This window comes from Hoplias malabaricus, chromosome 7 (genome assembly GCF_029633855.1).
Source record: "Hoplias malabaricus isolate fHopMal1 chromosome 7, fHopMal1.hap1, whole genome shotgun sequence".
NCBI classification, from domain to species: domain Eukaryota; kingdom Metazoa; phylum Chordata; class Actinopteri; order Characiformes; family Erythrinidae; genus Hoplias; species Hoplias malabaricus.
Genome location: NC_089806.1, coordinates 441028 through 465578, shown reverse-complemented (window position 1 = coordinate 465578; position 24551 = coordinate 441028). Strand labels below are relative to the sequence as shown.

The window sequence follows — 24551 nt, the reverse complement described above, 5'->3', positions numbered from 1 at the left end:
CTCCTTCTTACACTATAAGTACAGGGAAACAATGGGGAGCGAGCTGGATTATGTAGTTCTCCACCGTTCACACCTTCTTACACTATAAATACAGTGGAATAATGGGGAGCGGGCTGGATTATGTAGTTCCCCACAATTCACTCCTTCTTACACTATAAGTACAGGGAAACAATGGGGAGCGAGCTGGATTATGTAGTTCCCCACAGTCCACTCCTCCTTACAATGTAAGTACATTGAAACAATGGGGAGCGGGCTGGATTATGTAGTTCCTCACATTTCACTCCTTCTTACACTATAAATACAGTGAAACGATGGGAAGTTGGCTGGATTATGTAGTTCCCCACAGTTCACTTTTTCTTACACTGTATGTACAAGAACTTAGTGTGTTGTGTTGTTCAAGGTTTGCTCTGCCATTGGATTGAAGGCACCCACATATAGTAATGTGAAGCATTTATTTTACTTTTCTACACAAAGCTCACAAAAGATGATTAAACAATGTCAACAAGTACCAATTTAAGATAATTATATTCAACAACAAAACAATGTTCTATGAACAATCAGTACCTGTAATCTGACTTCATAATTTACATTTCACTTTAAATGACACCTTAACTCCTCAGACTCAATGCAAGTAAGAGTAAACATATTTAAAACATATAAAAGAACAAAATAATAAGTCCCTGGAATGTGAGTGAGTCTTGCCCGCTTAATAAAAACATAAACAATGATTGTCATACACATAGAATGTACACCATACATTCGGAGAAATTATACTTATAGTCCCCAATATTTAACTACCAGAAAGAACCTGTAAGTAAATTTGCCAATTCATGTATAGACTCTATAGTTATGTGAAGGTACAATATAAGTATGAGGTAAATTTCCTTTAAAATGCAGGAATGTACACCATAAAAAAAATGAGGAGATGCACTGTAAGTGCCAGGGAAGTACACGTTAAAACTTGGGCTGGTAAGCGTCTTAGATGTATTGACGCATATGATGAAGTTATGGGTATGTACACTGTAAGTGCCAGAAAAATACACTTTAAATTGTGGGGAAATACACAATAAAATGTGTGAATGCACACTAAGTACTAGGTAAGTACACGTTAAGATGTGTTACTGGAGTATCGTTTAAAAAAATAACAAGTGGACATTAAGTTTACTCTTTCTGTGCCCCAACCCCACTGCTAAACTCTTAGGAAATTAAGTGTCATTATTCTTTACCTCTGCAATGCACTGTGACTAGACTGACCATCTCTTCTGCACAGGACATGGATAAAAAATGATGGATTATATTATAATCTGCACATGGAGCAGAACGATAGAGGTTTTAAATACATTTTCTCATATTTCACCTTAAAGATGGAGCTGTTTCAGTGGCAGCCAGTTACAGCAGCTCATCCTTTTATTCTATTGAACCTATCTTTTTCTTTTATTGAATAGTTAAGCCTCTAAGCCTTCTTTCTTTTCTTATTAACATGTATTTAGGCTGGACTCAGCCATGTTCAAAACACTCTTGTTTATTCTGAGTGAAGCAGGATCTCCATTGTTTACACCAGAGTGCCACTGCCACATTGGAGGAGTTTCTAGGAATTCCATATGAGTAGGGGGAGACATGCCAGTGCAAAGTTTCGCACTTTGAAGAGATGCTATGAACCCTTTTATCATCAGTCATCATGTGGGAAGTAATTAAGCCAATAAAATGGATGAGTTAGTGATGCTAACTTGACACCAGTGGGAATACTGGCATTGCACCCTACAGTTGTTTACTGAGATGTGGCCAACTGAGCTAATCCTGAATGCTAACATCATGCTAGATGGCTTCCACATAAGGTGTAAAAGCCAGGAGGAGGACTTGCTGTGTATATTAATGATAAACGGCGCAACCCAGAACACATCACTGTTAAACAACAAATATGTAGCAGGGAAATGTTAGCTGTTAGAATTCTGCCATACTATTTTTTTTTTCTTGTTACCAATATAACCCCCTCTGCTAATGTGAGCATGTGACTTCATGCACTTAATCACATATAGAAAGCAGACACAGCATCCACAATTTCTCAACCTTATCTAGAATAGAATAGAAGTAGTTGAGGAAGTGCGGCCTCCCATCCTGATGAATTGGGGTCTGTTGCTCAGGAAGTCCAATATCCATAAGCATAGTGAACTGCCGTGGAGAGCTGTGATAACAGCACCCTCTGTGGACCTGTTGGTCCTGTAGGCAAACTGATGTTGGTCAAGGTCAGCTGGGATGGCAAATCTGATATGAGGAATAATGAGTTTCTCAAAGCATTTAGAGATGATGGGAGTTAGGGCGACCGGGTGGTAGTGCGTTTAGGCTGCACACTGTGTTTTTCTTTGCCACTGTGACGATGGTGGCTGGTTCGAGGCAGGTGGGAACTGCAGATTGTTGCAGGGAGAGGTTGAAAATTGTGGTGAACACTCCTGACAGCTGGTCAGCTGCGCAGACCTTGAGAATACGTCCGGCAACACCATCTGGTCCAGGAGCTTTTCTAGTGTTTATCCTGTACAGAGCAGATCGGACCTGGTTTGGGTGAAGCTGAATAGGGGTGTCCTCGACTGCATGGGTAGGCTGTCTCGTGGCATCTGGGTTGCTGTTATTCTTATGGTCAAAGTGAGCAAAGAAATGATTCAGTGTGTCTGGGTGGGTTCTGTCTGTGGCAGTTGTGGATGTGGCACAGTATCCAGTGAGTGATTTTATTCCTTGCCACATACGTTTGGAGTTATTTTGGTTGAAGTACTCCTGGATGCGCAGTTGGTATTTGCGCTTGGCTTTTATGATGCCCTGTCTCAGGTCAGTCCTCATTTTTTTCAGGTCAGTCCTCTTTTGTAGACCAGCTGGTCCCCGAGTCTGAAAGCAGTGTTCCTAGCTTTGAGCGGGGTCCTCAGTTCTTTGTTGAACCATGGTTTCTGAACCTCTGGAGATTTCAATCATGCTTTGATATCTTCCACACTCCTCAAATTCAAACAGTATGTAACCTATAACACAAGAAGCATTAAAAAACTGGACTTATTCTATGCAAACACCAAAATGCATATAACACAGCACCCCTCCCTTCCTTGGGCATGCCTAATCACAACTTGGTATATCTCCTGCCTGTCTACAAACCCATTGTTCACAGGTGTTCAGCCAAAAACAAGTCTGTGAAAATGTTTCGCCAATGAGGAGACATGAAGTCACTGGATAGGTTGTAGTCGAATGTGAATGAGGATGGGTGTAGATGGAAAAGATGATTCCTCGGCATATGGTGCACAGTGAGCAAGTTTAATGGAACAGAAACAAACCAAAAACTGAAATGAGATTAAACAAAAGTTAAAAGCAGTAAACCTGACTCTGATGCAGTACAAGTAAGTATGGTTCAGGGTCGCAAGACCATGGGACTCCTTCTCTAAGCTAGCTCTATTCCTTTGGCCCCCTCGTGGATTCAGGTGAGTGTTCTCCAGCAAGTATGTTTTAATGCCAGCTTTCTCTCCTTATTATATAGTTGGCCCTGCCCCTGGACTGAACCATGGAATCCATGAGGTGTGTCCAACATATAACAATAGGCTACACAGTTATTAACAAATACAATTAAAACCAATAACAACAAAACGTACGATAACATAAGGCCTTAAAGAAATATAACCAGTTGGTAAGTTGTGCATGTACATCAACAGTGTATCTCTTTACAGGTTGTGACCAAGACTCCTCCTCCCTATAATGGCTGTGGGCCCTACAGTACACCTTATAGGTGGGCTCTGTCTAATCAGCCTCCCTTTGCTCAACTGGCTAGCAGAGAGACTACAGGCAAGTATACAGGTAAATATAGCATGCACATACACATACACAGGCATTAGTGTGATGGGCAACCTTTGCCTCATCACAAAGACAAGTGAGAAGTTGGTCCAGTGAGTCATATGAGGCTCTGAAGAACTGCTTTGAAATCAGATTGGGAGGTTCTCTGCAAGCCACTTGGAGAGTATTGCATACTACAGAAATTTCTGTATGGAAAACACCATACCCACTAAGACTGTACAATGTCTTTCTAACAACAAGCCCTGGGTTACCTCAGAATTAAAGGGGCACCTGGAAGACAAGAAGAGGTCATTTAGATATGGAAATAAAGAGGAAATGAGGAGGGTAGCGAATAAACTGAGAAAGAAAATCAGGGAGCGCAAAAAATACCACTACAGGAATAGAAGGCAAGGCAAGCTGCAACAGAACAATTATGATTGGAGTCTGGAGGGGTCTCAAAACCATATCAGGTTTCAAAGAACCCAACAGGCAGCCTGTAGGAAACCTACAATGGGTCAAACTAATGACCCTCCAATGGGTCAAACTAATGAGATCCCTCGCTCATCTTGAAAAGGCAGGAAGCACCATTAGATTCATGTTCTTTGATGTATTGAATGCTTTCATCACAATCAGGCCCACTCTACTAAGGAGCAAGACTGAGCGAGCAGGGGTGGATCACCATCTCATGACATGGAATATGGACTCTCACACAAACAGACCATAGAATATGCAACTTAAGGCCAGAAATGTTGCTCTGCATTACAGGGAACAGTCCTGGCCCCATTTTCTTCACCATCTTTATTGCAGACTTCATCCACAACACCTCACCTTGTCATATCCAAAAATTATCTGATGACTCATTGGCCACATCTTATATGGTGATGAAGGGAGTACAGACAAATTACAAGGAACTCTGTGGACTGGTCCCAGCAGAACCAACTCCAGATCAACACAGATAAAACCTTGTGGTGGATTTTCATAGGACTGAGTTCTCTTCACCCATGAACATGAAAGAGATATTGAGATGGTCAAATCCTACAAGTACCTGGGTGTTCATTTAAACAAAAAAATGGACTTGTCAGGCAACACACACACTATATAAGGCTTCTGAGGAGGCCTCAGTCCTTAAGAACACAGGGTGTATGTCTCCACTCATTGTATAACTCTGTGGTGGCATCAACCATCCTTTATGATATTGTCTGCTGGGTAGGTGCCTCAGCTCTCTTTCCCTACTGCTCTTAGGCTGTTCAATCAGAACCTCCCCAAGCAGAATACTAGAGACTCTCTGTCATAAATACACTACTGTCCCAGCCTCACCCAATAACAACAATGCTCCTCCAGGACTATGGTGCAAGACAAAACACGAGTGCAGACAGAAACACAAGTGCACACACACACACATGGTAATCAACTGCTTAATTCCTCAGGTAAATTCTCAAATTATTTAATTTTGGAAGATAAGTGATGATAAGGTTATGCCACAGAGGTTATGCCTTCCACATTAAAATTAGACCAAGATGGCGTCGTGATCACACTGCGAGGCTCAGCGTCTTACCAGTTTTAGTAATATTATCCTTATTTACTTAGCTATCTCCAGTTTTCTTGCGCAAATAACTCTTGCGAACTACAGCTACGACAGACAGACACTTTTGGAAATTAACATTCACTGCACAAACACTGGATTCACGCATCAGTTTGACTTCAAACAGCTTCCACCAGAGATGATCCGAACACCGGGACCAAGCGAGTCAATCTTGCCAACTGAAAAGACCCGACACCGGCAATGCCAGCATAAACAAAGATGGGATAAGCGCGGTGGCTTTTGTGCTAAGCTAAGGCTAAACCCACACCGGTCGGCATTACCTAGCATTTTTCTCGCGAATGTTCGCTCGCTGCAGGGGAAGCTGGATGAGTTAAAGATCTGGACCTTCACACAGAGCTGGCTCAGGGACTGTAATCTAATGTTCTTTACCGAAACGTGGCTCTGGATGTATGGGGCTGACTCCTTCCTTCAGCAACAGTTCCAGCACACCGACTGGAGTGAGTATGCTGCCCGTGCCACCACAGGCTCACACATCCACTTGGACACCTACACTAACTCTGTCCTGAAACACATCAACAACTGCGTGGACAGAGGGAATAATAACATTCCCTAATCAGAAGCCCTGGATGAACAGAGAGGTTTGCACTCTGCTCAAAGCCAGAGATGCTGCCTTCAGATCAGGAGACCGGGAAGCATACAGCTTGGCCAGAGCTAACCTGAGGAGAGGAATAGCTATAGTCAAGCACTGCTACAAACACCGGATTGAGGAGCACTTTACCTCCTCTTACCCGCGGCGTATGTGGCAGGGAAAACACACCCTGACTGACTATAAACCAGCTAGCACTGTTCCATCTACCAAGAGTGCTTCACTCCCTGATGAGCTGAACAACTTCTACACTTGATTCGACCAGGGCAACAAGATATTTTCAAAAAACGATCCTCCACCAGATGACAGCCCACTTCCAATTCGGAAGTCAGTCGCATGCTGAGCAAAGTGAATGCATGAAAGGCAGCTGGCCCTGATGGTGTACCTGGCCGTGTGCTAAGAGCTTGTGCTGTGGAACTCGCAGGTGTCTTCACTCACATCTTTAATGTTTCACTTGCCCAGGCAGCTGTACCATCCACCTTTAAGTCTGCCACCATTGTGCCTGTGCCTAAGCACTCTACTGCTTCAGACTTATATGACTTTCGACCTGTTGCACTCACCCCTATAATTTCCAAGTGCTTTGTAAGACTAGTTTTTTCTCACTTGAAGTCCTGCCTGCCTGCTATGATGGACCTACACCAGTTTGCTTATCATAGCAACAGATCCACTGAGGACGCTATCTCAACAGCACTACACACTGCACTAACCCATCTGGACTGTCAAAACTCATATGTGAGAATGCTGTTCATCGATTTTACTTCTGCATTCAACACAGTGATTCTGTCTATGCTGATATCCAAACTTAACCATCTGGGCATCAGCACATTACTCTGCCACTGGATTTTAGACTTCCTTTCTAACCAGACCCCAATCTGTTAAATTAGGCAACCTTCATTCATGAACCATCACCTTGAACACTGGCATTTCACAAGGCTGTTTTTTTTAGCCCGATTCTGTACTCTCTCTTTACCCATGACTGTGTACCTGCCTATGGTTCAAACACCATAGTCAAATTCGCAGATGACACCACGGTGATAGGCTTGATTACAGACAATAATGAAATGGCCTACCGGGATGAAGTACAGCATCTGTCTTTATGGTGCCACAACAATAACCTGGTACTAAACATGCTCAAAACAAAGGAGATCATCATGGACTTCACACAGACTAGGAACCAAGCTCATGCCCCCATCTACATCAACGGAACTGCAGTGGATTAGGTGTCCAGTTTCAAGTTCCTTGGTGTCCACATTTCCAATGATCTCACCCGGTCCTTGAATTCCTCTGTCCTCATCAAAAAGGCGCAGCAGTGCCTCTATTTTCTTCGGAGTCTGAAGAAATCTCACTTGTCTCCCAGGATACTGGTGAACTTTTACTGCTGTACCATTGAGAGCATACTTACCAACAGCATCTCTGTATGGTACGGTAGTTGCTGTGTTGCAGACCGCAAAGCTCTCCAGTGGGTGGTAAAAACAGCACAGCGCATCATAGGCACCGAATCACCTACCATCGAGGACATCTACCACAAATGCTGCCTGGGCAAGAAATATCATCGAGGACATCACCCACCCAAATCATGGACTTTTCAGCCTTTTACCATCTGGCAGATGTTACAGGAGCCTCCGTTCCTGCTCTAACAGGCTTCGTAAAAGTTTTTTCCTGAGGCTGTTTCCTGATGAACACTATATAAACATTACACAATCATTTCACCGCACCTTCTGTAAAGTTGTATTTCATTCATCCTTCAGTACATAATGCATCATCTACACAATGTTACTTTGTTTACATGTTCTATACTTCAACATGTATATATGGTTACAACTTCCATAATCACAATGTTATATCACAACTGCACTTTACGTAAATTATGTAAATAATGTTATAAATTTCACTTCTGGTTAGATGCTAACTACATTTCTTTGGCCCTGTACTTGTACTCTGCACAATGACAATAAAGTTGAATCTAATCTAATCTATATTGCTGTTAAATAACAATATCTTCAGCACCACTATGGAAATGGCACTGAGGGAAATGGCACTCAGTAGTCAAACACTTAACATGAGCTTAATGTACTAAAACAACAAACTAGACCACCAAAGTATTGTCAATTACTGGGCTGAGACAGCTTGTTTTTTAATTGTTTACTGACACCGGGACTTCATAAACACTTTACACTGGTTTCCAGTGCACAAACAGACTAGAAAGCTGCAGATGAGGAAACATCATCTGAATTTTATAAAAAGTGTTTTCTTTCATTACAGTTGTGAGCGTCACCTTTAAGCCACATTAAGCTTTTTCCCCACATAAAGTGTTTAGGCTCTCTTTAGGCACGTTTAACTCATATGATCATATGATGTTCATCAACACAGCACACGAGCCATATTCAACAGCCTGTCCATTGTTATATATATGTCTTAAACAAGCAGTCAAGCTTCTGCATGAATGTTACATGATCTATAGGGCACATATAAATGTAAAAAAAAGAGGCTGTTGTTTTGCTTTCTTAATTTGTTGACATTTTTGTTCAACTCTGTCTGTCTCTCAAGCCAAAAAACAGCAGGGAGTGAACTGATTCATGTCTTTGGGTCCTGTCCCTGCTGGTGCTATTTTCAGTAAGACTATTTGCAGTTGTGGCGAGGGGCAAAACTGTTCATATTTTAGATTTCTTTAAAAGCTTGCAGTTTATAGTACTTCAAAATGTAATTAATTATTGTATGTTAGGCCTATGTAAGGACTGGTGGCAGACGCAAACACTATAACACAAACTTTATTTGAACAACAAGAGATAAAACAGATATATATGGACAAGGAGACAATACACAGGAAGCTAAACTGCCGATCTAGGGACATAAACTGAAGTGGTCGGGGCCACAGTCACTGGTGCAGTAGCAGCCAAACCACAGTCACTGGAACAGAAGAGGCAGATGCCACCATCACAGGAACTGGAGCAGTGGATACCGCCTTCACAGGAACCGGAGTGGCGGATGCCGCCTTCGTAGGAACCGGAGCGGCTGGGTTTGCCGCCTTCATAGAAACCGGAGCGGCTGGGTTCGCCGCCATCACAGGGACAGGAGCGGTGGGGTTCGCCACCATCACGGGAGCAGAAGCGGCTGAGGAAGCCGCCATCACAGGAACAGGAGCGGCTGAGGAAGCCGCTGGCACGGGAACTGAAGCGGCGGAAGTTGTCCCCAGCAGGGGGCCACAGATCCGCTGGAGCAGCCTGGGGCTCTGACTCCACTGGAGAAGTAATGGGACCTGCTTTGGAGCTTGGCCCCATGGCACTGAGCTGTGTAGAGTTCAACTCTGGACAATTGCGCTCAAAGAGATTCACCAGAACCTGTCATTTAAAAGGAAAAGGGGCCAGTTCCTGACCTCCCTGATTAACCATAAATGGAAGTGTTGTTCTTAGTGAAGTGACTAGTGTGTCTAAGCAGCTCTGGAAGTGTAGAGATAGACAGGTTACTTTTGACGGGTCTCTAGAAAGGTGACTGGGAACAGGAAATGGGCTTGAAGGACTCTGAATTGGGCAGGTCTCCGGGCACTAAGCTGAGCAGATCTCTTGGCTCTTTTGCAGTTTAGGCTTCTTCCGGGTTCTTTGGTTTAAATTGGAGCCAGTCCAATGCATCCTACAGAAACATATTTCTGCCCCTCTGAAGGACTGTCTGTGTTAGCTGTGTCCTCTTTAAGGTTGGACATTCTGTAAGGACTGGGGCGGACTGACGCAGGCGGATGCAAACCCTATAACACAAACTTTATTTGAAAAACAAGATAGATATGGAGAAGGAGATAATACACATGGAGCTAAACTGAGATCTAGACAAAGGAGCTAAACAGACTAGACTTGAACACAGCGTTAAACAGACAAAACCTGGACACAGATAGCAAAACAGATTAAACGTGAACACAAAGCTAAATAGAGGAAACTTGGAGACAGAGGTAAACAGAGTAAACTAGAACACAGAGAGCTAAATAGACTAAACATGAACACAGAGTTAAACAGACTAAACTGGTAATGACAGACAATGGGATGAGAAGGAAATCACGGAACAGGTGAGACAAACAAAAGTGGAACAAGGAGAGAGCAAACCAAATGGAATCAAACCGAAAGTCCAACCAACAGGAAGTAACACAATGGAGTCTAAATAGACAACAAAGACAAGGGACACCAGGAATAGATAAAGAGGAGGATGAGCTAGGGCAGAACTAGGGTGGAAACAAACACAGCCATGTGCTAAGTAAGCACATGGTGGGAACAACAAACAGGACAGGGCCAAGGAGTGACAGCCTACTTGAATAACATTAAGCACCCATCACTTGGTGTTAATTCTATTAGGTATTCCACAAGACAGTTTACTAAGTTTAAAATTTAAGATAGGGAACTACAGGCAAATATTAAGGGACGCAGGTTGTCAAGAACTAAAAGTGAATTCGGAGAAGTCCTGGAAAGGCTAGAGGAAAGAGAAAGAAAGTAAAGAAGCCAAGACTTTCAGAAACAAACTTTCTTACAGACCTCCCACAAGGAAATGACTGGAAAAATCTGATTGAAATTGTTGAAGAAATAAAGAAAAGGGACCCTGATTTGGCTTTTGTAGATGACAAAATGAGCAGCACACATTCTTTCAGAAGACAGGAAATTTTTGAAGATGAGGCTTCTGATGGTGAGATGGCCAGCTCTTTTCATTCAGAGACAGGTTTTGTTTTGTTTGTTTTTTCTTTTTTTTACTTATAAATGTACATATAAATGCTTGTGTTGTAAAGTAGTACTAGATGTGGGTGATATGGCTAAATGTTACTTAAAAATACTACAGGAACTTTCTACAATACACAAGATGTGACAAAATGTGCTCCCCCTCCCCGTCTTAACAGTAGTGTAATACTATACAAAACTAAGTATACAATGAATTGTATTTTTTTTCCTTACATTGCACTATTAATCTGAATGAATAGTACTCCTTATGCTGAAAGTAATTTTAAACATGTAGTTAGGTTTTTTTTGACAATTTCCAAATATTTAGAAAAGGATATTGTGAGCGATTTTGTCACAGTAATGGTAGATGTTACACAGTCAGAAATTTTTTCACTGTGGTGGTACCTCTTGCTTTCTCTGTAGAAAGAATTAAATAATTTAAATAATTAACATTATTCTATTATAATTATAGATTTTAAAATTATGTTGATTTCACACACTCCATTTCATTTCCAGGAATTATTTTTTATTTTTTATTTTTATGCTGTATGCTGTATGAGTGTATATTGGCCAGCTATAGTAATCGAAGTAATAAATTAACTTTCTTGTGTGTTATGTGATCAGCATAGAATGCACCAGGCTAGTGAGGTTGGACCGTAGCAAATGTATTTATGGGGTACTTGACATCCATCTCCTGAAGCTTCTTCAGTTGTACCGGTCAAAATGTTTTCAAGGAGTGACAGAAATGACTGCTAAACTGGACAGGGAGGCAAGTTAAAGTTTATGTTCTTAAGTTAAGTGATCTTAACTGGTGATCTATGGTGATGTGGCCTTGGTAAATGAAGAGCAAGTTGTTCTTCATAATCTTGATGATATTCCAAATGCTTTTCTGAACTTGATGGGGCTCCTGTACACATTGAAAATGAACTACACAAAAAATCTCTAATATGCCTTTGAGGTAATTCAGCATCTGTTGGCGTAAATTCCTGCTATGCAAGAGTCCACATGCTAAAAAATAAGCTACTGACCTAAAGACAATATATTTTTGTTGGTGGGATGTGTGGTTCACCATAGCACTAATCTCTAACCATTGCGAGTAGAGCCATGAGACTACCAAAGCTATCTTCTTGTCCTCAGCTGTTTTCTTGATATGCCTAAATACTTGATGACTGAATATGGTTAAATGTGATCTGACCATGCACCTCCCATCATTCCTCAACACCCATTCACTCCTTCAGTAAGCATCTTTTTTCCATCCTTCAGTAACTGACCTCCTTGCATACATTTGCCTTGCTTTCCAATAACCTTGCTTTCTCACCCATCCTGCAATGATGCTCTCCCACATCCTACAGTTATCATCTCATCCATCAGTAAACTCATCTCCCATCTTAAGCACTGCTTTCAATTTAACAGTAATTATCCTGATTCAGAATTTACTGAATACTAAACATTTTATCTACTCTTTATTAATTTTTTTATTTATTTATTATTGTTAGCATGGTGAGTCTGGTAGTGGCTGCTCAGTTTAGTAACAACACATTTTTTGAAATATTGAGAAATGTTACTGAGCACAAACTCTAAAGAGAGTATAGCAATACTGTATGCCGTGAAATGATTGTTCTGTTTGTATAAGTGATTTTTGGGAATGTTTTGGGAATCAAGATTTTCAAGCCACAGTTTTGTTTTGATACAGCGGTGCCACTATTTAAGGTTAAATCAACAGATCTATTACTAGTGACAATGGCATTAAGGTTTTATCCCTCTCTCTGGCACTTGCTCTTCAGATCACATTCACATACATTGCAGAGCTGAAGTCAGATGAATATAATGACTTTGTAGTTGGAGATTGTACCGTGATTCGGCGTTTTTACATTTTATTTGCTTCAGCCAATTAATGGAAGCTAAATAGGTACATGGTATACTGATGTGAAGCCATTCTTGAACCTACAGTGTGAATTTACAGGAAATTAGGTTGTACTATAAAGGTAGGCTACTGTTTAAGTTTAGCTGTTTGTGTGTTTTAGAGTAAACCTTTGACATTTCAGCATTACTGATATAACTGAATGGAAATAGTGGAAATGATTAATAAATGTTTTATTCAATAAAAATGTATTTCTCATTTCAGAGTCATTTTTAGGAAGTTTATTTGAACTATGTTAATTTATTAAATTAATTTATTTGGCCATGAAATGTTATTTTATTAAATGTATATATGTAATTTGAGAAAATTAGCTATGTCATTAAATATACTTTCTGCAAGTTTGGGAAAACTGACAAAAAGTGATGGTGACTTTGTATGGCAGGACTGCTTTGAACACACAGACTGGCAGGTCTTCAGGGAAGTTGCTGTATATGAGGGGGAGCTGGATCTGGAAAAATACACATCAGCTGTCCTTGGATATATCAGTGTGGAGGATGTTATCACCACAAGGCCAGGAGGGCTAGAAGAGGTCTAATGGCAGGCTTTAAGAGGGCCAAAGCTGCATATGCACATACGATCTAAGGACATTTCTTCCCCCAGGATCCAAGGAGCATGGGAGGGGCATTAATTATATCACAGATAATAACATCAGAGATACACAATGCCCTGGGGACCCCTGTCCGCCTGAGGCTCTCAACAAGTTTTATGCCCACTTTCAGGACCCTAACATCCCCCCAGCACCAGATTCACCAGAGCAGCCCTTCAGTGTGACCCCAGCAGAAGTAAGGAGATCTCTCAAAAGGATAAATCCCCACAAGGCTGCTGGCCCAGGCAACATCCCCAGGCAGATGCTAAGGGACTCTGCTGAACAGCTCTGCAAGATGCTGGCAAACATTTTTAAACTCCACCAACTGTCCCCAACTGCCTGAAGACTGCCACCATCATTAAAGTGCCTGAGAGCTCCACAGTGATGGGTCTAAATGACTACCAGCCAGTAGCCCTCGCACCGATAGTCACAAAATGCTTTGAAAGTCAACATCAAAGCCACCACTGACATCACTAGGGATCCACATTAGTATGCGTACTAGAAGAACCAATCCACAGAGAACACCATTTCCTCTGGAAGGAAGGATCTGGCAACCCATTTTGGCTGTTCCTGTACCCGTTTAGAAGAAGCTGTTTTGATTGCTCTGGTTTCCCTGTTACTTGTTTCTACTGTTATTTCTGTACTTTTTTCTATGTTCACAACTTACTAACATCCATAGATCTATTTTATAGATTGTCTCCGCAGGAATATTTATTACATTTATTCTGGTGTAAGTTCCTAAAAATCAACCAAAAGCGGTAAGTACCTGCAATACCATGGCTACTACTGGCTGTTTTGCCTGCTTTTGCCTGTGGCATGTTTAGTTTAACCCCCTTTTCCACCTCTAGCAATAATGATAGTGGTTGTGTTTGTGCTAAGTGTCAGCTAGTTAGCTCTCTGGTGGATAAAGTGCACCAGCTAGAAGTGTGCATCCGGAGCTTATTATTATTATCAAGGCATAAACAGCGAGATTCCGTGCTAGCAACTCCGGGTGCCTTAGGGAGAGTTAGCACCCCCTCGACTCCGATGTTAGAGCCCTCACATCGGGGTGAATGGGTAGCCAAAGCTAGCCCACAGGGACACCATGCTCCTCCAATTCACGTGTCAAACAGGTTTGCCCCGCTCAGCGAAGCACCCGCTGAGGAGCCTGTTAAGAGTGCTCTGGTTATAGGAGACTCTGGTTATTGTTCGACACGTGAAATTAGCTACTCCTTTAGGGGCGTCGGCAGTAACAGCTTTTTATCAGTAACCAGCACACACATTAGCAGACATTAGTGGCAAATTTAGACTGTTAGCAAATAGGAGATATTCGAGATAGTCATTCATGTAGGGGCCAATGATATTCATCTGCAGCAGTCTGAGGTAATTAAGGGTAATATTAGAGAGGTGATTAAACTGGCCCAGACAATGTCTGATGCCGTAATCTGCTCTGGTCCCATCTCAGTTCGGCATAGCGCTGAAGCCTACAGCAGACTTTTGGCGTTAAACTGCTGGATGTCCAAGCGGTGTTCTGAAAATCAAGTGGGCTTTATAGACAATTGGTTACATTTTGAGGGCAAGCCTGGTCTTATAGGTAGGGATGTATCCACCCCACGCAGGAGGGTACTACCTTACTTTATTGCAGCATAGCACATAGTCTTTTAATTAGTCAGCAGAGTAGTGTAGACAGCTGCTGACAATCCAGAGCCGGGACCAGGCTGCAGACAGACAGGCTAAACCGACCCTCTGCGAACTGCCTTGAGGCGTCACCTAGGTTCAACTGTATTGAGACTGTGTCTTTCCCACGAATTAAATGTAAAAGTAGAAAAACAAAATCAGCAACCTAATCAATATTAAATCATACACATATGATAGCAGCAACCAACAATATTATTTTTATACATAGACAGGGTGAGAACTGTTAAAGCCCCATAGAGAAGATATACAGATTAGAATATACTCAACTGGCGTACATGTCATGCGGTAAGGCGGGAGGCTGATGGGCCTAGCATCACCTGTGGCAAAGACATGCTCGGTTAAAGATGTGTGACCAAGATGATCATCAAAAAGATCATTGAACTGCTCCAATAGTTCTCTTAGCTTCACCTACTTGGTGCAGCTGTCTCCACCTTGTTACTGAAAGTAAGCGCTGAAGTTTTGAAACCAACTATGCACCAACCAACTAGGACAGTGAACCATTTCAGTGGCTCTTTAGCCAGGAAAGTGGAAGTTCAAGGAAAACCTGTGCATCAGTCAGGTTAAAAGACATCCAATAGTCATTCATTGACTGAAGCCAGTCATGCAGCTGGACTTTACCATCAGCTGGAAAAACAGTGGGCTCTAGCTTTGACTAGTGTAGAATAAATGACAGGATCCTAGAAGTGTTATTCATGTCCATAAGATATTGTGGAGAAGTGTAAGAAGCACCACTAGACTGGGGGTCTTGTGTGGCACATCTGGCTGTGGAAGAATGTGCTAGCACAAGCACCCTATTAGGTGTTGAGGATGTGACATGCCCAGTATGATGATCAGTCTCTATTACGTGGATGGCCCCACTGTTCAAGCATGCTTTTCTGTAAATCCAGTGAGTCTGTCAAACATTGTTGTAAGAGTCTTACCTCAGACCTTAGTCATTGGACTTGCTCAGTTAGACTCCTGCTAGACTGCTGAGGCAACCGCAGTCTGGGGGCAGTCTCGGTGTCAGCAAAATCCTATACATTTAGATTTTTTTTTAATTAGTGTTAAACTTGGCAAATGTTATGTATGTTCATGTGAACACAATGCAACACAAGTCCAGCCCATTTACAAAGGGTAGGGGATCCCTGCAAGGTCTCTCAAATAAATGAGTAATAAGGCTGTTTAACAAAATACCTTTTATTCAATCAACACAGCATAAAATAAAGACACATTCTCACAAGTCTTAGATTTTGTATTCAGCAGAGGCACTACACCCGTTTAGACAGTCACCATTGACAGAGTCAATGTACATTAGTACAAACAGTGGTTGCTCTAACAATAAGAAAAGAACATTATACCAAATGTACTAAACAAAAAAAACAAGAAACACCCACCTAGCTGCTGCAAGGTGCAATCATCCAGCAGGGGACTGTGACATCTGGAAACTGCTGTCAATTACTATATTAAAATTAAAAGACAACTCACAATTAACCACATATAACTCACAATGCTCCCCATATAACAATCCCTAGACCACCTCTATAGAGAGCCCACTGATATTCGCCTAAATCTGCCCACATAAACCATGGCTATACTTACAAAGCCTTAATGGCAAAGTCAGTTATTCCATGGCCTCAAACCACCATATGCCTCGTCGCTCACTGGACAGCCAAGCAACCAAGCAAGGCTGGAAACCTGCTTATGACACCTGAAGCAATTCACTTCTGATTCGGTTAGACAATACCTGACTCAGCTCCCATATCCACAATGACACTGCATGCCAAACACACCAGCTCCACTTTGTTGGTCAAATGCGGAAGAGGAAGTTACTGGTGACCCTGGGGCTTTTATCATCCTGTTGAACCTGCAACTTTAATAATAACTATTAATCTAGGCTGTGCATATTTATAAAAAACAAAAAATTGTCTTTCAACTTGCCCATAATGCCAAGACATATAAAATAAATAAAAGCATTCCAATTCAATAAATTGATACTGCTCACTGTATGTCCCAGACCCACCAGATGGCGACAATAACACTGTTTCTCTAGCGTCCCTTATCAGCCATGCCACATACAGATTAACAAGAACAACAAACTATTATTAGAATGTAATACAAATATGAGTCCTAAATAAGCAATTCATTCTATGACATTTCGACTGGACATGTGTAATGAGAATGACTTTTAGAATCTTAAACCAATATGATTCTTTCACTTCAGATCTTATTGTAATTAATGAACAATTTAAAATTAGTTATTTAACATTTTTAATACATTATTTGCAAAAGACACCAGATTCTGCTTTGCCTGTCAGGACTGTGCGGACTGACGGAGGCAGACACAAACGCAAATAACACAAACAAAAAAGACTTGGACAGAGAGACTTTACAGGGAGAGCTAAACAGAGATCTAGATGGGGAGAGCCAAACAGAATAATTGGTACAGACAGACTAAGCAGCACAGGACAGGAAACAGACAGACCAGACATACAAAGGAAAAAGGGAAACAGACGAGTGAGACAATGGAATAGCATGTAACATGAAAGAGGAACAGATGAGACAAACAGACTAGAAAAAGAGGAACAGACAAGACAAACAGACTAGTGAAAGAGGAAACAATAGAGGTACAGAAGATTACAAAGGAGACAAAGATGGAGACACTGACAAGGGGGTGGAGCTAAGGCAGGACTAGGGCAGAGACAGGGACAATAATAATCATGTGATTAATAATAGCACATGGTGGGGGAAAACAGACACATGACAGGACCAGGGTGTGACATTGTCATTGTTACTGACAGTCACTGACTATCCTGATGAAAGTTGGCTTAATAAATGTCTGTCAAAATGTGTTATCTGATTTACTATAGTCGAAAAGGATTTACAATTGTATACTGGTTCCCCTGTCTCTGCTTTCTTAATTTTGATTTTAGAAAGATGGCAACCCTTCTCACACGGTGTATACTGGGAGAAGGTGTAGTGAGCTTCCTGACACTACACACTACTGTGATTTCAAGACATAAAAAAATTAAACATTAATTGATGCCTAATCTTGAATTCAACAAACTGAAAAGCAACTGATGCACTTGTTGAAATAGCATTATGCAGCAGAGGAAACCTGATTATTGATGAAAGTAAAGTAAGATGGTGAAGAAGCCAGTTAAAATGTTCCTGCATTAAACACTGCAGTATTTAGGGGCAGATTGAACTGATGTTTATGATCATTATGACTGCATATTTTATAGATACCTGTAGATAATCAGTTAATAGTTCTCAACTCAGTTTTGTTTATCTACTTTCTAGATGGATATTCAATTTCTTTTTTTTTTTTTTTGTAAAGGCAGTAGCTCCTTGTGGCTTTGCTGAATCTGTACCTCATCAAAGATATTTGCTGGTATGAGGCAATTACCTCAGACCCCCTGGTTAAACCTTAGCCCCTAATAATTAATCTCTAGTGACAGCCCTGATCTTCAACCCTTTATCTTTTCCATCTGTGCCAAACAGATAATAATATAACAGCAATTAATAATATTGAGAGTTTTATCATGGAAGGTGTAGGTGAGAAGAACTTAATCAACAAAACTTAAAAAAGGAGTAAGTTCAGCCACAATCTGAACATTCATGTGTAAAAACAATAAATGACTTTAACTTAGTAGTAATGAGTAAGTTAAGTAAACCATTATACATAACCATTTCTGCATGCAACTTGGTTTACTAAAGTTATTCTTTCTCCTGCTCCTTTCCCCCTCAATCAGTGAGTGCAGCACCAAATGCCAGCCATAAAACTGAGCTGCTGAAGTTGCAAATGGAGGCTGAGAAGCATAAAGGGAACCTCAGAGAAGAAACTATAAAATACTAAAACAAGACAAAGAGCATCTCCAGTCATAACTGTCAAAGAAATAAGAGTATATTCAGGAGCTCGTCTGCTCAAAGAGGGAAGAAATCCCTGGTCCGAGTAACAACCTTGGTATGCAAGAACAGTATCTCTAGAGCCAGATTTGATTTGTCCCTGCATCCAAGACTTCTTTACAAAAAAAAAAAAAAAAAAAACATTTATGTAGGGTTGCAGCAATTATGCAATGAAAAATCTCTCTTGAACGCAAAGATTTATCAATTTTATAATTAGTTAGAGGCGGACCTAGGGGTGCGGCCACAGGGGCATTGGCCCAATTAGAAATCTTGTTGCTTCAAAGGACTTCACTGCCTTAATATTGAAAGGTTTGCAAACACCATATTCATTAAATTTTTTTCAAACTACCTCATAAATGCATCGCCAGAGAGATGTCATTACAAATAGCACAAATGGTTACAGGGCTGCTTCTTTGCATGGGGACTGAACATGCTCTCCCATGTAGGATATGAGTAACCCATATGGAGTTGAATGGTATCAAAATTAGGGAGTGTGAAGAATAGTGATATAATGCATCTCCACACAATAATGCATTTTTTAAATTCTCCTACTGCTCTTTCCTACAGTAAGAAACAGCCTGATGGACAAACATTTTGTTTGTATTTTGCCACATACTGTATGTTGATTGAAGACATTAAAAATGTTTATTGGTTTCTTCAAGGTATTTTCTTCAAGGTTTTTATCTTTCTGAAAGGCTCATGGTATTTTTTTGCTCACTTAAGTCAGTTTCTATTGTTTGGTCTTGTTTACTGTTAGTCAAAAGTTTTTTATATGGTAGCTTTGTTTCATTTTCCTAGTGTTTCATAATCTTTGAAAATCTTTGCATGCTTTGTTCAGTTATTTTCTATTTGATGTACTTTAATAAAAGATTACCTGATCAATCAGCAGAATAATCAGAGTATTAGTCAAATGTAATTGATTGATAGGGTCTAATAAAAAAAAGTCAACATGACTTGTTTTTTTTTGTTTGTTTGTTTTTGGCTACTTTTACCTTTACTGAAACAAAAGTGAAATCCCACCCATGAAGACACCTCTTCTTCTGTCTTCTATCTGTGGAGGCGACAAAAACAAAATGCAAAATACCAGCTCAGAAGAGTGATTTGAAGCATAAAAGAGATACTCCTGAGCTCAAACCTGATTTCCATTGTGTAAGAGGTTAATTTTTCAAAAATAGCATGTCTTCAATTAATAAAAAAATATCAAGCTCACACAGCCTCTGTGATGCACAAATATAACTTTCATATGAGACCCTGCCTAGTTTCTTTCTCGGTGGTCACCTCTACAACCTAGCTAAATTATCTCTACTCTACAGAAGAATTCCTATATTCCTTCTAGTCATATGTATCCATCATGTATTCTGTTTTGTGATTATTTCTTATAAACACAATCAGTGACTGCAGATGTGTGCATTTGTGAGATCTTGCTGGTGTATGAAGAGAAATGTTTTGGTTAGGTGAACTTCTGTTCCATCATCAAAGAGTCCAAAAGGAATGGGCGCATATTTGTATTTCAAAATATTAATGTATTTTGAATGCAATTTCAGAAATTTGTAACAGTGTCTTATTTATATTAATGATAGCAGTGAATAAAAATTCATAAATTCAGAGTCAATTTGCCATTATGTCACCAGAGTAGCAATGGTCCTAGTGGTGCTAATGCCACATTGCCCAAAATTTACTTGCTGGTACATTCATATTGATTTTGTGGGCTGCATCTTTCCAATTTACCAAAAGGAAGTAAGTTCAGTGTGTAAATAACTTTAATTTCCTCCATTAATTCCCATGCACTGAAAACATTCTTGTCATGTATTTGATATAATAGGATGAATAGGAAGTGAACAGTCCTTCCCTAAACCGCCAAAGATATAAATTTGTTTCTGTGTTATCCCTTTCACTGAGCAAACCAAAGCCTGGTTGTATGCAAATAGATATCCCTTTCAAAGAATCTTAATGAGACAGATTGTTAAAGGTGAGTGAGTGTGTGAGTTAAAAGCTAGGTCCATGAGATGCTTTGAGTGTGTGCTTCTTCCAAAACCAAATTAATTATGCACAAATATTTTATTTCTCAAGTCAAAATTAGAAGAAGCATTATTGCAAGATACAAGACAGCCCTGGAAGCATTTCAAGAAAGGCAGTTCTATGAAGGCAACTTTTGACAGTGTTGGACTGGGCAGAGCCACCACTGTCCACACAGCTGTTGTGGCAGAGCTGAAAATAGCTGCGCCAGTGCTGTTTGATAGCATTGCACCATAGAATGAGAGTGTTGAGAAACTTTCTGTTTTTGTTGACGTTCCATGGAGAAGTGACCAGTGACAAAAAGTCAAATGAAAATAGATGGAGATGTTGCCAATTGCAAACACCTTTTTTAATTTTCAAATGTGCTATTACTGTATTTTTTCTTCTGTGGTTTAATGTGTGAAGTCCAAAGTACATGGCTAAACAGACAAAAGTTACAAATGTTGAATTAATCTCTCATATCTGTGTTTGTTTTTTCAGACACTTAAATGTATTCTCTTTATCATTATGTTTTTTAGTTGTCAGCTATTTTTCCAGAACTTTTCATTTGCAACAGGGTAAAACAAGCTGAAATGCCTGAACATTTTTTAGTTTGAATTGTTTCACTTTTCAGTACATGCAGGTCTTTGACAGTGAACATGTGTGTGTGTGTGTGTGTTTCAATTTTACCCATTCTTTAAAATCATTTTTCTGGGCACACCTGGGCCTGCAAAGAGGGTGATGCATATATTCTCATCAGTTTTGGTTGTTTGGAAACTAAACATCTCTAATTGTTCTGCTATATTTTCAAAAAAAAAAAAAAAGGAAAAATAAAAGATTATTAATGTGTCTGTATTTATATACATCCTCTGTAATAATTTTGCATATACATTATAAAAGTTATGAACAAAATTAGAAATAATATAAAATACTCACTTTACTTGAATCACTCAATAATGTCATTTTAAACATTTCTAAATATTTATAATTGCTAATACATTGGTGTTTTATCATACACAGGTCATTATCCATTTAAAAGGCATTATAATGAACAGTGACACTTTTACAAGTGTCAAAATAAACAATTATAGTTCATTATAAGAGCCTTATGAGGAATTTATAGAGTTTATATGTACGCTTATGAAGCATTGTTGCCAAAAAAATAAAGGATTATAACTGCAGTTATATAGGCTTTTAAATATGGGCTTCATAGAAAGTGTCACCAAAGAACCTTGTTAGACTGGATTCAGCTGCTCTTTGTAACTTCAAACTTCACCCTCTTTTTCACTGACCAGTAGCTCACTGTCTGTAGTGTCTCCGGCTTCTCTGCTTTGTCTCACACACCCCACAGGATAAGAGAACACAGACAGGAATTTAGTACATTTATAAACTCACTAGGTCATTTACAAATTCATTATGATTATTTTCATTTATTCATATTATCCTTCATTTAATATTATATGATTATCTTATATGTAAAAAGGCCAGAATAACTTCCTCTTTACTAAACAAAACGTCCTCAACAATATTTGGCTTAGTCCCAAACAGGCTCATGTGATGTTTTTCCTCATATATCATAAACACACCCCCAAGGAGTACCTGTATATATTTTAACTATCCTCAATAACTCATTGTCTTATATTCTTTATCTAAACCAAATTAATGTGGCTTTTATCAGTACATCACAAATCAAAGTCCTGCCATCTATCTATTCTTTTCCTTTTATAAAAGTGGAACCTAAGCTTTACTCACTTGTCACGAAGGAACACTCCAGACAAAGTGTCAGATTTCAAGGCTCCAGTGAGACAAGAAGAACTTAGACCTGTGATTTCTTTTTTCCTAATAAAAGCCAACATATGGAGATTCCAATGTCTCTTCTTTTTTTCCAATACTAATTAAACCACTAATTCCAATGAATAAACATTACAGTTTATAGGTATTAACAAATTATATTTTAATTAAGTTACACACAGAAATACATTTATCAGTTGTGATTCCCCTTTCACACACATTTATACAATGTAACCGTCCCTCCCAGTGTTGTCTATTAGAGTAGTAAAAAGATATTTCTGAGGTATATATACACATACACAGCAGTTGTGGAGTAGTGTATCCTAGCTATAACTTAGAGATCAGACTATGGAAAACTGAACAAAATAAAAAAAGAAAATAGTCCATAATGCCAGATTGATGGATAGACAGATGGATGGATGGATGCATCCATGCATGAAGCAGCTCTGGCCGCCAAACAGATTCCGATCCTAGGCCCTCAGATTTCCTTCCCACGCCCACACATTCAGAAAACAGTCACAAAAAAGACAATACAGGAAAAGGTCCCCTTCTACAAAAAGAAGACAAACAAACAAACCCAGATTCTACAAACTTCCAAACTAATTTGGTTAGCCTAGCATGCTAGCATAGATTAGCATAGCAAAAAAGCTAACCAAATAAATAAAAAAACCGTAAGCAAAATAACAACTTAAATACTAATACACAAAATCCTGATGCAAATATAATCTAGTCAGCTAAAGAATATAAGACACCAGAAAGCAAAAAAAAATGTACTTACATTTGAGCAGATAAACATAGTTTCTCAAACAGGGGATCACCAAAGTGGAGAGTTGGCGCCCTTCTAGTCACTCTCTGACTCCCTGGTTGACTCCCCCTTTACATATCAAATACAAGGTAACCTCCCTGCAGACACCCAGAGGATGGGAGGAGGAAATGCAAACAAACAAAAAAAAAAAACACTGAGAAACCCAGAGTGTTTACAACAACACTCAGCTTTGTATCTCCTCTCTCCATTTTCCTATTCTCAGCATCTAAAATGACCTTCTGGGGCTCATGTAAGGCTAAAAGCTGCCTTAAGATTCAATAAGACAAGTAAATTCAACAGCCCCTGATCAGATGCTATTAAAAGATTTTTCACCACCCTCACAAATCCAGTTTCAGTGCTGTGATTTTATGTAAAGTCTCATACAGATTATATTAAATGTGTTCTGTTTACTGGGAAGCTAAACTCTATTCTAGTATTTTAATAAGAAATTGAATATTGGAGATTGGCTTGTAATTAGCCAGGTTACCAGGATATAAGCCATTTTTCTTCAGAGCTTTCACCCAGTGTGTTGGCAAGGGGACTAATTGAATGTGGTTCTTCAACATATTGATAGTGGGCAGGAAAAGTTTGGTTCAAAGAAATATAATCATTAGGTACTTTGCCACTTAACCTAATAATCAGGTGCCCAAACCACCTCAACTGGCTCCTCTCAACGCGAGGGAGCAGCAACTACACTCAAGTGTCCACAACATATGATGTTCAGAAAACAAGACCACAAGGTCAATCATTGACCTTTGGCCCAAGGTACTGTGGTACCAAGTACACTTATAAGACACCTTGTGTTCAAACATGGTGTTCGTTATGGACAAACCATGACTAGCACGGAAGTCCAACAACATCACACCACTCAGGTTCAGATCAGGAGGCGGTTCCTCCCAATCACTCTTCTCCAGGTTTCCCAGTCATAGCCAACATGAGCATTGAAGTCCCCCAGCAAATCAATAAAGTCAGTGCATGGAATCCTCTCTAGAACTCCACTCACTACTTTCAAGAAGGTTGAATACTCTGAGCTGCTGTTTGGTGTATATGTACATACAACAGTCAAAGTTTTCCTCTCTGTTATCCAAAGCTGCAGTGAAGCGACCCTCTTGTTTACAGAGAAAAACTCCAACTGTACAACTGCCAGCTTGGTGTTGGTCTCTCTCATGCTCAAGTGTTGCACAGGGTGAGAGGTGCTGGGGGCTTGTGAGTTCCA

The 24551-nt window shown here is 40.0% G+C and overlaps 1 long non-coding RNA gene across 2 annotated transcripts; it reads right to left on the bottom strand.

The window, feature by feature from the left end:
• Positions 1–531: 531 nt before the first annotated feature.
• LOC136702171 (uncharacterized) lies at positions 532–17284 on the bottom strand. Of its 2 annotated transcripts, XR_010803899.1 has the most exons (5): positions 16583–17284; positions 16233–16296; positions 15780–15872; positions 15135–15176; positions 532–3002 (listed from the first exon to the last, which is right to left on the bottom strand). It is a non-coding gene; the product is annotated as an uncharacterized lncRNA (long non-coding RNA). The 2 variants fall into 2 exon arrangements; XR_010803898.1 differs by lacking the exon at positions 16583–17284 and having other exon boundaries at positions 16233–16402.
• Between the last annotated feature and the right edge of the window lie 7267 nt (positions 17285–24551).